The following is a 15,992-nucleotide window of genomic DNA, read 5'->3' on the forward strand; positions in this document are numbered from 1 at the left end:
AAATGCCTAGATTAATCCTACATATTTAATTTTCATTTATTATCAAAACGTGTAACATATGAACTTTATGAACACACAATGCTGGTACAGCGATAGAAAAATGCCAGTTTACCCAAAACCTGACGAGACCAAACAGTTCCATTCTCAAGAAGGAATGAAATGAGCTTAATCCTCATGCAGGGGCATGCCCACATTTTTAACAAATATTTTAAAACAATTTTATATTTGTAAACCACAAGAAAAAACCGGTAACATGATGAACTGTCCCAACTCTCCCCATCTGGCCATTTTGAAAAAAAAAAATCCTTAAATTTATACCTAACCTGTGATACAGTCACTTGTTCATTGATATCATGGACATTTTAATGTAATATTTCGTGAAAATCAATGCCAATTTAGAGAGAAAGCGAGAAAGGTCAACAAAAGACCTTTCGGACAAAAGACATTTTTATTTAGTGGAGCTAAAATCTGGAATTCTCTACCGAGAGAAATAAGAGAAATCAAATCATATTTTGTATTCTGCGATTTGATTAAGACCTTACAATAAAGTTAGGTTTATTAGGTTAGTTTTTATTGTTATTAGAAATTGATAATTTAGTAAGTTTAGTTTTTCATTTTTAGTTTCATCAATTTGTTTACTTATATTTTTGATCGTTTATTTTGAGAGCCATATGTATTTTATCACATTTTGATATTCTATGCAACTCTTGTTAAATAAAGTTATTCTATTCTATTCTATTCTATTCTATTCTATTCTATTCTATTCAAACCATGGGGGCAGCCAGGATGGATGAGGTCACTAGCTCATCCAAGCGCTCATTTGTTGAAATCTATGAAAAATGGGACCTGTCAACTGGCAGATGTTTGTTCCTGAAACAAAACTATGGATATAGTAGGATTTTACAATGGCGATGTCTGGTTTTACAAAGAACCCCCCCCCCCTGCTGAACATAAAGCTGGCATCACCATCTGATGGTATTGATTCAGTTTTTCCATGTTGCCACTAGTTGGCTTTTGTGCTTGAAGCCTTCCCTATATATTTATATATGTATTGCATCATGGTACTAGATGCTCTGTTGTACAGAATGCGTAGAAACGGCGTTGAAAACTGTGCGCGCAATATTGTGCACTGTTTTCGCTGGCTGATCCAGTAACTATCAACGAATAATCACCTCAAGAGCGCCCCTACAGGATACATTTACCACTTTTACATCATCCACAACTGTGTTGGACTGAGGCTGGTTCTAGAGGACTTGAGACAGGGACTCGTTTTAAATGACTACCATGTAGTTACTGTCCAGAACCGAACATGAGTCAACACTCGACAGCATCCATTCATTGTACATGTCCTGACTGATTCGGAGTCCTGGTCTCCGTGTTTTCAATACTGTTGGTTAGAAAAACTAAAAACACATTTTATGACTGACTATCTTGTATCAACAACAGTTCTAGCTTTGTTGGTAACATTTTGTATAGGTTAAAGTTGGTCCCATGTTTGAAACAGAGTATTGGCAAATAATATTCTGACATCATTGGCACAGTCCCAAAAATGAATTAGGCATGGTGCCAACCAATCAGTGAGGCATCGAATTAAATTATCCACAGTAAATGTAGTGTCATTCTGGTCCAAAATGCACTTTAGACCTAGTTGAAACATCATGGACATCATGGACATTTTGAAGGCTTTCTACCTGCAAAATGGACCATTTTTTTGTTTGTGCGCAAATCATGTCAGATTTACAGTAACTTCCCTTGGTCCAATTTCACCTTGGTTTGTATTTCCTGCATACAGAGGCTTGGGAGTGTAATACAGCAAGAGGAACTCAAAATCCATAATCTGAACATCTGGTGGACTGACACATATTTTCTTCCTGTCTGTCAGTGCGTTTACATGCACATCCAAATCGAGCTACTGTTGGTAATCGAGCTAAGGGTCCCAGCAGGGGTGCCAGAGAAATCCAATCCTACATGCACACAAGGAAATCGAGCTATTGCGTGAAGTACATTGTGCACCCGAGCCACAGGTGGCGCTACACGCCCCATCGTGTTGGTACACTTCCGGTTGTCGTCATGAAGAAGAGCTATTCAAGAGTATAAACAAAGTTTTCAGTTCCGTGTTCACAAGAAGAACGACGACGAGGACAGCAACATCGATATACCGGTATATTATATATATATATATATATATATATATATATATATATATATATATATATATATATATATATATTCAACTCCTTAAGCTGAATGAGCATGAACTCTATCTCCTCATTGCTCCAGAAGTACACGTTTCTACTACTGTTGTCATGCCGACCGAGGCTGTTGTGTTTCCCGCTTGTGGTCTCGTCACTCGTCACTTCCGGAAGGGGCAGTGCTGAAGTAAGTAGCTCGAATACGTAGCTCGATAGGGTTTACATGCACTAAGTAGCTCGGCTACAATCGCATAATCTAGGTCACGTAGCTCGATTACGAGAAATCCAGTTTGGTTCGATTTCAGCCGAGCTAAGGTGTTTCCATGGATGAATGAACACCTCTGTAATGGGCCATAACATTTTAGTTGACATTGTATTTAGACATCCAGGGATAACTTTTTCTGACATAGCTACCTAGCTTAGATTTAGCCATTTAAAATTCACTATCCATAGCTAAACCTAGTTAATTTAGATCACAACTGGACTGTACTTTGAATCTTTGAATATATGACTAATATCTGCTAACATTAGCTGGTTAACTTGTCTTGCTCCTAGAACTCCATTAGGTTATTAGCAAGCTACCACTACCATAGGCTACCTGATGGCCCTTTCATAGCCACTCCTACTTTTTTGGCCCTTCTGTAATCTCTAACTGTCATTGTTACTAAAACTTATAAGTGGTTCTTAATTTTTATTTGCTTAGAACAAGCAGGCTAATGGCAGAAAAGAACAATGTGTTGAATATGACAATCTCCATTAACGCTGTCCCTTCTGCTATATAAAATTGTTCAAGAGTTTTTGGCAGTTGTAGCTCTGGGTATTGATAATACAACACATGCACTGATGATTTTCCCCACTGTGCTAACCAATGGTACACCAAATGTTAAGTTTTAGACACACAATTTTGCACTCAGTAGTCTATTCTATGGCCGAATTACAACTTTTCCATTCACCAAAATGCAAACTATACCACTTGACAAAAGCTTAAACAAATATTTATCACTTTTTACAATGAAGGCAGAGCTGTAAATCAATCCTTTATTTATTTGTAGAATGCATAGCTTTGTGTAGACCTTTATTTTCAGCATTAGTATGATAAACAGACTGCGGTGTTTTATAATGTCATGTAATAAGATGTTTATCGCATGGTTTTTTTTTCTTGTCTTCGAAAAGAAGGGAAAGAAAGACAGCATTCAGGAGTCTTGGAAATACCTACCAGACAGCAACAGACCACAGCAACATACCACCCAGGCTTATGAGAAACAAGAAATACATTATAAAGTCATTCAGTTACGTGTGACAAATGTTAAAACCATGGTGTTATTGACTCTTGTACAACCCCAATACCAAAAAAGTTGGGATGCTGTGTAAACTGTAAATAAAAACAGAATGTGATCATTTGCAAACCATGGAAACCCTATATTTCATTGAAAATGGTACAAAGACAACATATCAAATGTTGAAACTGAGAAATTTTTATTGTTTTTTGAAAAATATATGCTCATTTTGGGTGGTATGGTGGTGAAGTGGTTAGCACTGTCGCCTCACAGCAAGAAGATCCTGGGTTTGAGCCCAGTGGCTGGTGAGGGCCTGTGTCTACGTGGGTTTCCTTCAGGTGCTCCGGTTTCCCCCAATGACATGCAGGTTAGGTTAATTGGTAGCTCTAAATTGACCGTGAGTGTGAGTGGTTGTTTGTCTCTGTGTCAGCCCTGCGATAACCTGGTGACTTATCCAGGGTGTACCCTGCCTCTCATCCATAGTCAGCTGGGATAGGCTCCAGCTTTCCTGCGACCCTGTAGAACAGGATAAGTGGCTACAGATAATGAATGGATGGATATGCTCATTTTGAATTTGATGTCAGCAACATGTTTCAGAAAAGCTGGGACAGGGCCATGTTTACCACTGTGTTGCATCACCTCTGCTTTTAACACTCTGTAAATGTTTGGGAACTGAGAAGACCAACTGCTATAGTTTTGAAAGTGAAATGTTATCCCACTCTTGCCTGATATACAATTTCAGTTGCTCAACAATTTGGGGTCTTCTTTGTCATATGTTGTGCTTCATAATGCGCCAAATGCTTTAAATGGGAGACAGGTCTGGACTGCAGGCAGGCCAGTTTAGCACCCAGACTCTTTTACTGCAGAGCCATGGAGTTTTAATACGTGCAGAAAGTGGTTTGTCTTGCTGAAAGAAGGAAGGCCTTCCCTGAAAAAGATTTTGTCTGGATGGCAGCATATTGCTCTGAAACTTGCATACGTCATTCAGCATTAATGAAGCCTTCCCAGATGTACAAGTTACCCATGTAATGTGCACTAATGCATATATCATACCATCACAGATGCTGACTTTTGAACTGTGCACTGATAACAAGCCGGATGGTCCCTCTCCTCTTTAGCCTGGAGGATGTGGTGTCCATGATTTCTAAAAAGAATTTCTACTTTTGATTCGTCAGACCTCGGGACAATTTTCCACTTTGCCTCAGTCCATTGTAAAAGAGCTGAGGCCCAGAGAAGGTGGCAGTGTTTCTGGATATTGTTTATATCTGGGTTTAATTTGCATTTGTGGATGCAGTAATGAACTGTTTTCACAGACGATGGTTTTCTGAAGTGTCCCTGAGCCCATACAGTGATTTCCACTACAGACACATGTCTGCTTTTAATGCAGTGTCTCCTGAGGGCCTGAAGATCACAGGCATCCAATGTCAGTTTTCAGCCTTGTCCCTTGCATACAGAGATTTCTCCAGATTCCCAGAATCTTTTAATTATATTATGTACCATAGATGATGTGATCCATAAATTCTTTGCAATTTTGCACGAAGGAACGTTATTCTTAAATTGTTGCACTGTTTGCCCACACAGTCTTTCAGAGAGCGGTGAACCCCTCCCCATCTTTACTTCTGAGAGACTCTGCCTCTCTGAGATGCTCTTTTTATACCCAGTCATGTTACTGACCTGTTGCCAATTAACGAAATTAGGGTTTTTTTAATTATTTATTTTTTTAAGCATGACACAACTTCTTCAGTCTTTTGCTGGCCCTGTCCCAACCTTGCTGACATCAAATTCATAATGAGCATATATTTTTCAAAAAACAATGAAATTTCTCAGTTTCAACATTTGATATGTTGTCTTTGTACTATTTTCAATTAAATATAGGGTTTCCATGGTTTGCAAATTATGTCATTCTGTTTTTATTTACAGTTTACACAGCGTCCCAACTTTCTTAGAATTGGGGTTATAAAATGAGACTGAAAATAAAAACAAACCAAAGCATATGCAAGCACATGAATGACAAAGCTGAGTTGTTGGAGGCCTTCCTTGGAGTAAAAACTCAGGCTTGGTCTTGGCATGGGCCTTATGAGCTATCATGCCTTACATCGTCCCACTGGATCACTTTACTCCGACTCCTGCTTCTGTCGCTCCTCCAACATAGCCAAAGTGATCATTCAATTACAACGTCAAGAAATTGAAATAAGGTCTTCCTGAGATCAAAGAAAGAACTGAAGGTTTCAATTCATTTTTGAAATTATAATAATTAGGAAGCACTTTGCTTGCACAGGTGATGAACTTTTGTCCAAAAAGAACGACATGGAAGCTGCTCTCTTGTAAGCTATATCACTTGGAAACGTTATAGCTGACACAGATCAGTGGCAATTAGATGTAAGTGTTGCTGGCGCAGAGGCAATTTTCCCTACCAAGAAGTTAAAAGATCCTTGTGGCTCCTAGCAGAGCGGGTTCAGCTCTATATTTATCACTCTTCCACTGTGTGTGTGTTGGGGGAGTAAAAAGTTGCCACTGCGTCACAGATAGTGCAGATGCCGCCGACATGGACACGGTATTAGTCCTGACTGGTCATGCAAGGTAAACCTGACAGTCATCAGTACCAACATGATTCCACTTTGGCCAGATGATTGTGCCTTCTGCTCCTAATTAGATCAAAAACATTCCCGGATTCCAAGAGGGGCAAATGATACGAACACTTTCACCCTTCTGACTGGTGCAAGAGTCATTAGTGCATATGTCACTTCCTTTGTGGTCAAACTATTTCTATTTATGACACTCAGAGGATTTATGAGCAGGGAAGGGCAACAAAGTTGGATGTCCACTATGACACATTAAAGCGCCTTCACGTGTATCAGTGCTTGTAATTGAAGTATTGAAGTAGTTTGAAAAGAGCAAAACAAATGCGTTATCTTATCAGTGAAGCATAGTTCATCGTCCAGGGAATTGGTCAGTGTGGAAAGCTGTTGTGAAAGATTGTTGTTATTACGATCGTTAAAGATAATCCTCATGGTTTTGGATTTTCCACCAGAGCAGAATAACTTTGAATACAGAAAGCAGGACAGATGAGATGAAGGGACAATAACAATAACGGTGTCCGGCTTTGTGTTTTCGTTCTGTTAATGACCCGTCCTGTGGAGTTGGATCAACAGTTACGAGCCACAGGATTTCAGTGGATGATGCCAATAAAACACAGATGGCTTTTTATTCACCTAATTGAAATCTTATTATTGAGCCCTTTGTGGGATGAGAGCAAAGCTAGAACACATTACGTTCATATAAATCATTTAGTTGACATTATATAATTAGCAAACTACAGGGACTGTCCCACCTTGGGCTAAGTGCCTTTATGAAGGGCACAACAAAGCTTTAGCCAAGAATGCACCATGATAACTAATGTCATGCTTTGTGGCTTTGCGTCCTGACACGTCTCACTCGTACAGCCACGATTCAGTTGCTTTTATTATCTAAATAAACTCATAAACCAGCAGGGTGAGCTAGTATCAGCGTACAGCACGTGACTCGGTTGTTTTGCAACATCTCATTAACTGCATGGATAATGCTTTGAGGTCAAAGGTGCCTTTCAATGATATTCACCCTGACGATTCATCAGGATCATTTTAGTCTCAGGGGCCACAAAATAGCTGATACTGGTGGAGCTGATGGTACCCTGGGAAGAGAGGATGGAGGAGACTCAAGAAAGGAAAAGGGCAAGATACCAGGTGGTGGATTGTTGGAGGAATGGGTGGTGGACCAGATGTATGCCAGTAGAGGTGGGCTGTAGGGGATTTGCTGGTCACTCCCTGAACAAGGCTTACAGAACCCTGGGCATAACTGGTGGCAGCAGAAGAAGAGCCATTGGTAACAACATGGAGGTGGTAGAGAGAGCATCCAGATGGCTCTGGTTGAAGAGGGGGGAGCAGTGGGGGCAGAAGAATGCCACTAGGACACAGGCCGAGACCTGATCAGCCTTAATCGGGTCACCTGGAAGAAGGTGTCTGTTGTAAGACCCGAAACACCCAATGACTCCAGGGAACCACACTGATTATGTGTCCTAATGTGGGCATCAGTACATGCTATGGAGAACGGATGGATTTCTTTAGTTAGGAAAGCTTTAAAGCCCAGTCCCACAATAGCTATAACTATAATGATAACTATAAATAAATCGGTCCACTGCAGTTTAGGTGGTTGGTGGTCATACCAGACTGATAACCCTAACCCTACCTATAGCCCAGGCCTGAATTTATCCGTATCAGTGAGGTTGCTTCTGGAGCGATTTTTCCAGGCTTGGACCTGATCCGATAAAACATCTGACTAATCAGGTAATTGTTTCTATGTGATGTTGTCTGAATACGTACTATTTTTCTCCCGGGCATCTTTGTGCATCCTTGTTGCATCATGAAGTCACGGAATACAGATTCACGGAAAAAAAAATAATACAAAGCACGGATTTTTTTTATTCACGGATATGTGATTTTCCATCAAATATCAATAATAAGTTAATAAAGATATAAAGATAAACATACAAATGCAGGTAAGATATTTTAATTATGAACTTCGGCAGTCCAAACATTTAATTGTTTTAGACATCTTAATTTTTGATCCATGATGCATCATCCATCCGTATGAAATCGGTAACCAATCTGTAATATACTGAAAAGTCCATGACTAATCCGTAAATTATTAGCATCCGTGATGCATTCATATTAAAATCCATAACCACGCCGTATTTTGTATCCTTTTTTATTATATTTCTGTAATCCGTGACCTATCTGTATTATATCAACCACTGGAGTGTGTACATGGGTTGTTTTGAAGTTCAAGCTGTACAGTACCGTAAGACCCGGAATAATGTGAACTACTTGGAAACAACTTCCATGACTACTCCTAAGTTGCATGTATTTATTTCCCTGAGTGGCAGGACCAAGCGATATTATAGTTGGGATTATATACTCAGCAAAAATAAAAACTTGACACTCATTATTTTTCAAATAGTGTTTAGAAACTTTTCTTGAAAGAGTTCTTGTTGTGATTATGGTTAAATGCATTGTCAAGGGCATTACGTCACACATTCATTCTACTGGTCGGGCCTACGTAGCATGTGCAAGAGCACTGCACGCTAAAATCACGTTTCCACGTGACACAAGTGACGTGACCTATTGATACACATGCAATTGATCTCACGGTAGCAGAGTAGAGTGTCATCTCAGAACAACAAGGTTTTATGGTTAATTATTCGTTAATTTGCAATGCCACGACTGTCAAACATTCAGCGTGAACGTGCCATTGGCATGCTGAATACGGGAACATCCGTCACTGACGTCGCGAGGGTTATGGGATGCAGTCGACAGACCATCCATAATCTCCAGACACGTCTCCATCACTGGCACCACAGCCGACCGTAAGGAACCCTCCACAGAACTTGCAGGAGCTTGGTGCCATGTTGGTACAAATATGGCGGCGCATTCCCCAAGCTGTGTTCAGACGCATCATCCAATCCATGAGGAGACGTTGTATCGCAGTTGTGAACGCCCATGGAGGACACACCCGATATTGACATGATTTCATTAAGTTGTGACTCTCAGTTTTTGATCATGGACATTGTCGTCACATTTCCGGTGGAACCGATTCCATGACAAACATGATCTGTATGCTATAGCATCTTTAATGACAAGATAATTGAATACAATCGTTATTTCAAACCTATTTTCCAAAATGTTCAAATTATTGACTTTGAAACGAGTGTAAAGGTTTTATTTTTGTTGAGTTTAGTTGTGGTGTGACTGCTCCAGACTGGAACTAAATTCAGGCATAGGTATAGTCATAGTTGTAGTTATAGGTATAGTTATAGTTATCAGTGTTGTGGGACCGGGCCCTTAAAGAACACAAGGAACAGATCACCTTGTTTGACTGAACTTTATTATGCCATATCTACTTCAATGACCATTGTCACGACATTCACACAAAACCTTATCTATGAAACAAACACATCGTGATACAAATGTTGTATTTACAATGCCCTGTACAGTATGATTCGTACGCTACAGTATTTTCAAAGATCCCTCCTGAAACAGTGGAATGAATTAGAAATCCTGTTGCTACATCATGAAAATGTCAGAATTCCTGTTGTTACGTGATGGAAAAGAATATTATTGAGACATGTGTAAGCTAACATTCATTATTCAGAACTATTGTATGTATTTTTATTCTTACACCCATGACCTGTTTTTAGGAATGCATTAATACATCAGGTCTAAAACATAAAAAATCCTGTTACGAGTTATTTATCAAGTGTTATCTTTTGCTATAAAGGGAAAACTTGTATATCGAAAAAACAAGCATACAGTATTTTACAGTATACAGAATATTTTACATGGATGCTGGATTTCATTTATGTGTCTATTACAGGAGCAAAATTCTGCTGGTGTGAATGATGTCTGGAATGATGATGAAATTACGCAAAAAAAAATTATGACCCACTGACTGTGTGTTTGTTATTAACTATGGACTTGAGAGCAATTAGTGCAACTGTACAAGTGCAACACAACAGCATGGCTGTCCATGCTGAGCTTCTCCATGTCGTTTATATATTGCGGTCCAACAGTTAGTGACATTGAAACATGTTCTCCATGCCTTCTGGTTGAAGATGCGACTGGGTTGAGATTAGTAAAAAAAAAAAAAAAGTCACATCTTTTTCTTGCTTGAGTTTTTACATTTGTTATGCGCATAGAGTAGAGTCCATTGTGCTTTCAGAAATGCGTCTTTCTTCACATGAAGAGTCGTGCCTCAGGTTAAAATGGAAATGCTTTCTGGCCACTTTAATAGGAATACCTGTACACCTGCTCAGCATAATGCAATCATCCGATCAGCGAATCAATAAGATCAGGCAGATACTGGGCAAGAGCTTCAGTTAATGTTCAAACAACCAAACATCAAAATGTGGTAAAATGTGATTAGTGACTTGTTATTGGTGCCAGACGGGTTGGTTTGAGGATGTCAGAAACTGCTGAGCTCCTGGGATTTCATGCACAGAATGGTAGGAAAATCTGCTGTGGGAAACACCTTGCTGCTGAGGAAGAATGACCAGAATAATAACTCAACCACTCTGTACAACCATGTTGAGCAGAAAAGCATCTCAGAATGCACAACACATTGAACAGTGAGAGGGATGAGCTACAACAGCACAAGACCCTACTGGGTTCCACCACTATCAGCCAAAAGCTTGGAATTTGTGGTTATAGTGGACACATTTTCACCTAAACTCATAGTCACCTGGTCTTTTTCCAGTCTGTGAAGGTTCTCAGTCATCCAGGTCATTGTAAACCATAGGTGCTAAAGAAGGAAACTGGACTTGCTTGAAATTCTTGAAGATGTTTCACCTCTCATCTGAAAGGCTTCTTCAGTTCTGTCTGACTAGTGGGGAGTTCCAGGTATTTATCCTCGAGTGTACCAAAAACAACCCTAAAGAGAGTTGTTGAGGTCACATGGGTTGTTGACCCTCTCAGTCATCCTGTAGGTTGTTAGGGTCAACACACGAGAGCCAGTTCCTCAGGCCAGGACTCTGCAGTCTATCTTCATCTCAATAACAAAGGACATTTGTTTCAGGACTGCAATGTACGCATTTTAGCCAGAGAAGACCGGTGATTTGAAAAAGGAGTCAAAGAAGCCATCTTCGTCAACCTGGAACAACCATCACTGAACAGAGGAGGTGGTCTGAGACAAGGACGCGTTATCCTAATGGGCTTCATGGGCAGCTGCCCAGGGCCTCGGCCACTAGGGGGCCTCGGAGGTAGCGAGATCGGAAAATATGAAACGATATTTTCAGAAGTTTTGATCATATTGATAACATTTTTGATGCATTTCGCCACCCGTAAAGAAGCCCGCCTTGTCCCGTCGCATAAATCACCCGTCATTGTCAATATGATCACTGTCCACCATGTCTTCACACGCTACGCCAGCTTGAGTTCAATGATTTAATTAATGACTTCGCTTTCCAGAAAAGTAGGAAAGTGCCCTTGTAAGTTGACCCATGGCTGTCAAACTGAATGCGCAAAGCTGTGTGCCACTGCTGTTTGGGACATTACGTGTGTGAAAGGATGAAATGTTTCGCATAGCCTAACATTTTGAGATTTATTTCTGAGAAGCAAGATATTTTTCTTTCTTTGTTATCGCTCTTTGTTTTCACAAGTTAAAAGTCGCCTGGATTCCAAAATGAAAACGAACGGTTATATACCAAATGAATATTCTTATTTGGAATACTAAAGAAACTGTTGTAGGCCTAGGTTATGTTCCTGACATGTTGTTCATTGATTCACTCATTCAAAGGCTTCTTGAGGCTAAACTTTAGTTAACCAGACTTGTTAACCGTGATGTCTGATGGATTTTTTCACCATGCAATTGCCTATTTCACCATTGCTTTTTCTCGATTAAATAGGTGTTGATGGATATAAAGTTTTATCGTTCAGTAGTATTTCTAATTGTGCCACTGTCATTATTTAAGGTGGGGTTTACATTAGACCGTATCAGCGGATCATCAGATTAACGTTTTTAAAACGATTAGTGTGCACACAGCAACACCAATACACGATTCGCGTGCACACAGCAACACCAATACACGGATACGCTCGGCTCCGCAGGCATCCTGCGCTCCAAATCACTCAGCCCTGAACAGCGAGTGCCCTCTGGAGGGTGCGCACTCCGGCCCTGCGCAGCTCACAGAGTGCGCGAGTATAGCGCACGAGCAGTGATTCGGGACTGAGCCGCTGTGTGTGTGATCCCAGTGCATATCACTTACCACTTGCAAGTGGAAGGATGGCAAGCCTAAAGACAATCATAAGTACACAATGGGCAGTATTTGCATCAGTATTTGCAGTATTTTCATACTTTTATACTCTTTAATGAAAGGTGATACAAGGCGGAAGTCCGCGTCGTTTTTCAGCAGTCGCGTCACATGACCAACGCCAGTGAATCAGGAAGGTGGATGTCACAGTGACGTTGTCCAATGACGACGCCAGCTAGAGCTCAGCACAGCGTATCCGCGTATCCTCAATGTTTACACAGCACCGGACCAGACACGATCTAGATTGAATACATGGACCCTGGCGGATTCCCGTTTCCCGGCGTTTCCAGGCGTTTTAATGTAAACGGACAGTGCATCCGTGAAGAAAACGAGACAGATACGGTCTAATGTAAACTTGGCCTAAGTTTCTGTGTCTAGTTAGACAGGCACGTCTGAGGGGGTGAATTTGCTGAGCGCAGTTGACAACAGGCGGGGGTGGGGCCTCGGGGGTGTGTCTGCCCAGAGCCTCGGCAAGGGTTAACGTGGCCCTGGTCTGAGACACCACTTATCAGCTACCTACAATGCAGTATTTGGCACACGTCCGAGAAAACTGAATACACATCCACACCAAGACTCAGCTGACTTCAATGACTCACATGATGGCAGAGAGAGCCAACGACCCACAAATCACCCTAACGACCCTCTAGGCTGCTAACACTATTCACACCTGGCCTCCAGTGACCCTAACAACCTACAGGATGACTGAGAGGGTCAACGACCCATGTGACCTCCTTAGGGTTGCTTTTGGTCCACTAGAGGATAAATACCTGGAACGCCCCACTAGTCAGACAGAACTGAAGTAGCCTTTCAGATGAGAGGTGAAATGTCTTCAAGGATTTCAAGCAAGTCCAGTTGCCTTCTTTAGCATCTACAGTCTTTTTCCAGTCTTCAGTCTTCAGGAGACCAGGAGCTGTATTACAGACTTGACTTAGGAAAAAAGCCATTACAGATAAACATTTCCTAAGTCAATGTTCTTATTCAAACTGAAGATAGAAAAAGTTCACACAAGCTTCTTAACCCCCCAAAAATTTAAATAAACTCTACAAACTTTGGATAACCGTTAAGCTGTTTGAACTGGCACTTTCCCACCAGGTAATTTGTTTAATCCACATGGCTGCTCTCTTACTGCTTTTACACCACCAATGAAATATCAACAGGCGAAACTTATTCATTGACAGGCTCATGATAGACCCTAACAATGTATTGTGGTTCGATGAAAAAACATACTTTTTTTTCAGCATCAATGCTCCGTTGGATGCCAGATATGCCTGACACTGTATCTGCTATCCTATCCCACTCTCTCTCTCTTTTATATCTCAAATAGCATTATCATGAATTTCCCCAAAAGGACATCTTTGGATTTCTATACAGATGATACCAACACTTCTAATTCATCTGTCTCAAAGTTAAGTGCCCATCATTATTTTGTTCCTTTTTTTTTGTATCAATGAGAAAATCTAATGGGTAATAAAATAACTTGTGGAAGTGAGATGAGATGAGAAATGTAGCATTGGTTGCTAGGTAACAGACATAAAAGTTCATAACCAGTGTTAGGTTGAGTACTTAAGATTTCCTAACCTGAGATAAGACAGGCTGAAGTAAGATGAGATAGAATTCCTAAAGTTATTTTGGATTTGCTTCTGTAATACCAAATTGGGGAAAATCCTTTCTTATATTCTTCCTATCTTAATGTAAGACTTCAGAAAGGAAGTTTCTGTAATAGGGCAGATCCAGGAGATCCAGTACCAGTAGATCAGCACTGCTGCCACATGATTGGCTGAAAATTGGATGATAATTGCATGAATGAGCAGGTGTATAGCTGTTTCTATTAAAATGGCTGCTGATTGCATATATATATATATATATACACAGTTGGTCCACGAAATCGAGTCATACATGAGCTGCGGCCTGACGTAGTGCTGAGTTGGCTATAAGCCATGTATGTCAAGATTGAGTGGAATAACTGTTTTATTATCTACACATTCACTGGATTTTGAGAAACGGAGCATTTTTACGAGTTGGCCTAGTGGTTAGCGTGTCCACCTCTTGATCGGGAGATTGTGAGTTCTAGTCACGGTCGGGTCATACCAAAGACCAGCATAAAAATGGTACCTACTGCTGTCTGGCAAGGCACGCTGCAATACAGATGCGAGTGGGGAGTCAAACTCTCACAGTTACCAGAGGACTAGCCCCCCAATGTAATCCTAGCTATGTAATGGCGAGAGGCTGAAGGCTACGGAAACGGAGATTGCTGCTGCCCTATGCGGCACATGGTGTGGGAAGGACTTTGACACAAAATGTCAGACAAAATCATTTCCGCTTAGAATGTAAATAAACTGGCGAAATGACAGTAGCAATTTGTGAAAAATACTATAATAATAATAATTCTTGAAAAATAAAAATATGTTCTTACCATCAAATACTTTTATTCCATATTTTGTTGCTTTTTTTGTATTTTTTGGGGGGTTTTGTTTTCGAGTAGAGTTTTTATTTCATCCTTGGTTCGTTCAGCAACACGGTCCACCATTTTGTTTGTCTCTACTCATGGTATATGAGCTGGTAGCCTAGTAGTAGAGTAGCCAATCAGAGCATACGATTGCTCATATCCAGTGAATGTGGATAGAATATATATATATATATATATATATATATATATATATATATATATATATATAATGTGTGTATGTGTGTGTGTGTCTGTGTTAGTCTCTTAACAGCTCCTTTTCAGACAGAAGGATGATGATTGCTGCATTGTAGAAAACAGATGCAGATGTTGGTGTCAGAGAAAGAAAGCTCACACGGCTGTTTGTCCTTTGCTAAAAAGATTAACTGCAAAAGAGGTTAAAGTTAAAGACAGGCTTATTGCTTCTTGAAACCATCTTCACAAAGCATATATGCTCTTTGTATACATGCAGATTCTGTAAAATGAGATGGAAAAGTCTAAATATGTGGACCGCCAACATCTAAACATCTAAACCAAACATATTCAAGTGTTCTGGTCTAGGTAGTAGCTCACGTGCCTGTCTTGTGCGGTGTGGACTTTGAGGGTACACTGTATTTGTTTGCTGCTAGATTCAGCTAACTTTCAGCAAAATCACTTACTGCACCTTTAATTTAATCTCTATATGATATTATGAAAACCAATGAAGCAAATCTAAGCTCTCGTTATTTCAGATCCATTTTTGCCTGAGCACAACATTCTCTTACACATTATCCATTTGTCAGAGCATGGCCTGGCCTAATATGCCCTTCTGCATTTCAGACAAGTCACATGGGCTTTTAAGTAAGCTGCAGTACCAGCTTATGGGTCGTGACAAGTGTGTAATTTATGAACCAGTGTGCTGATCAGGTGTGTGTGGCACGACAGGCATTTATAAAGAAACAATAACTCACTAACAGAGCGTGGAAAGAAATAGGGACTGTGTGTGTGTGTGTGTGTGTGTGTGTGTGTGTGTGCGTGTGTGTGTGATCACTGAAGCAATCCATGTGCCTGTAAAAATAGCATTAATCAGACAAGGAGGACTGGTGTGCTGAAGAGGGCAGCAGATGTACTTTATGTAACCTGCCTCGCAGTGGAGTTTTTAAAAAATTCCACTGGAGACCAGAGTAGCTCGTGTGCTCAGGGTGGAGCTGTGCACTCCTAACATGGAATATTCCTTGTCAGCTATTAAACTGGCTTGGTTG

The sequence above is a fragment of the Neoarius graeffei genome, chromosome 23, assembly GCF_027579695.1.
Source record: "Neoarius graeffei isolate fNeoGra1 chromosome 23, fNeoGra1.pri, whole genome shotgun sequence".
NCBI lineage: Eukaryota > Metazoa > Chordata > Actinopteri > Siluriformes > Ariidae > Neoarius > Neoarius graeffei.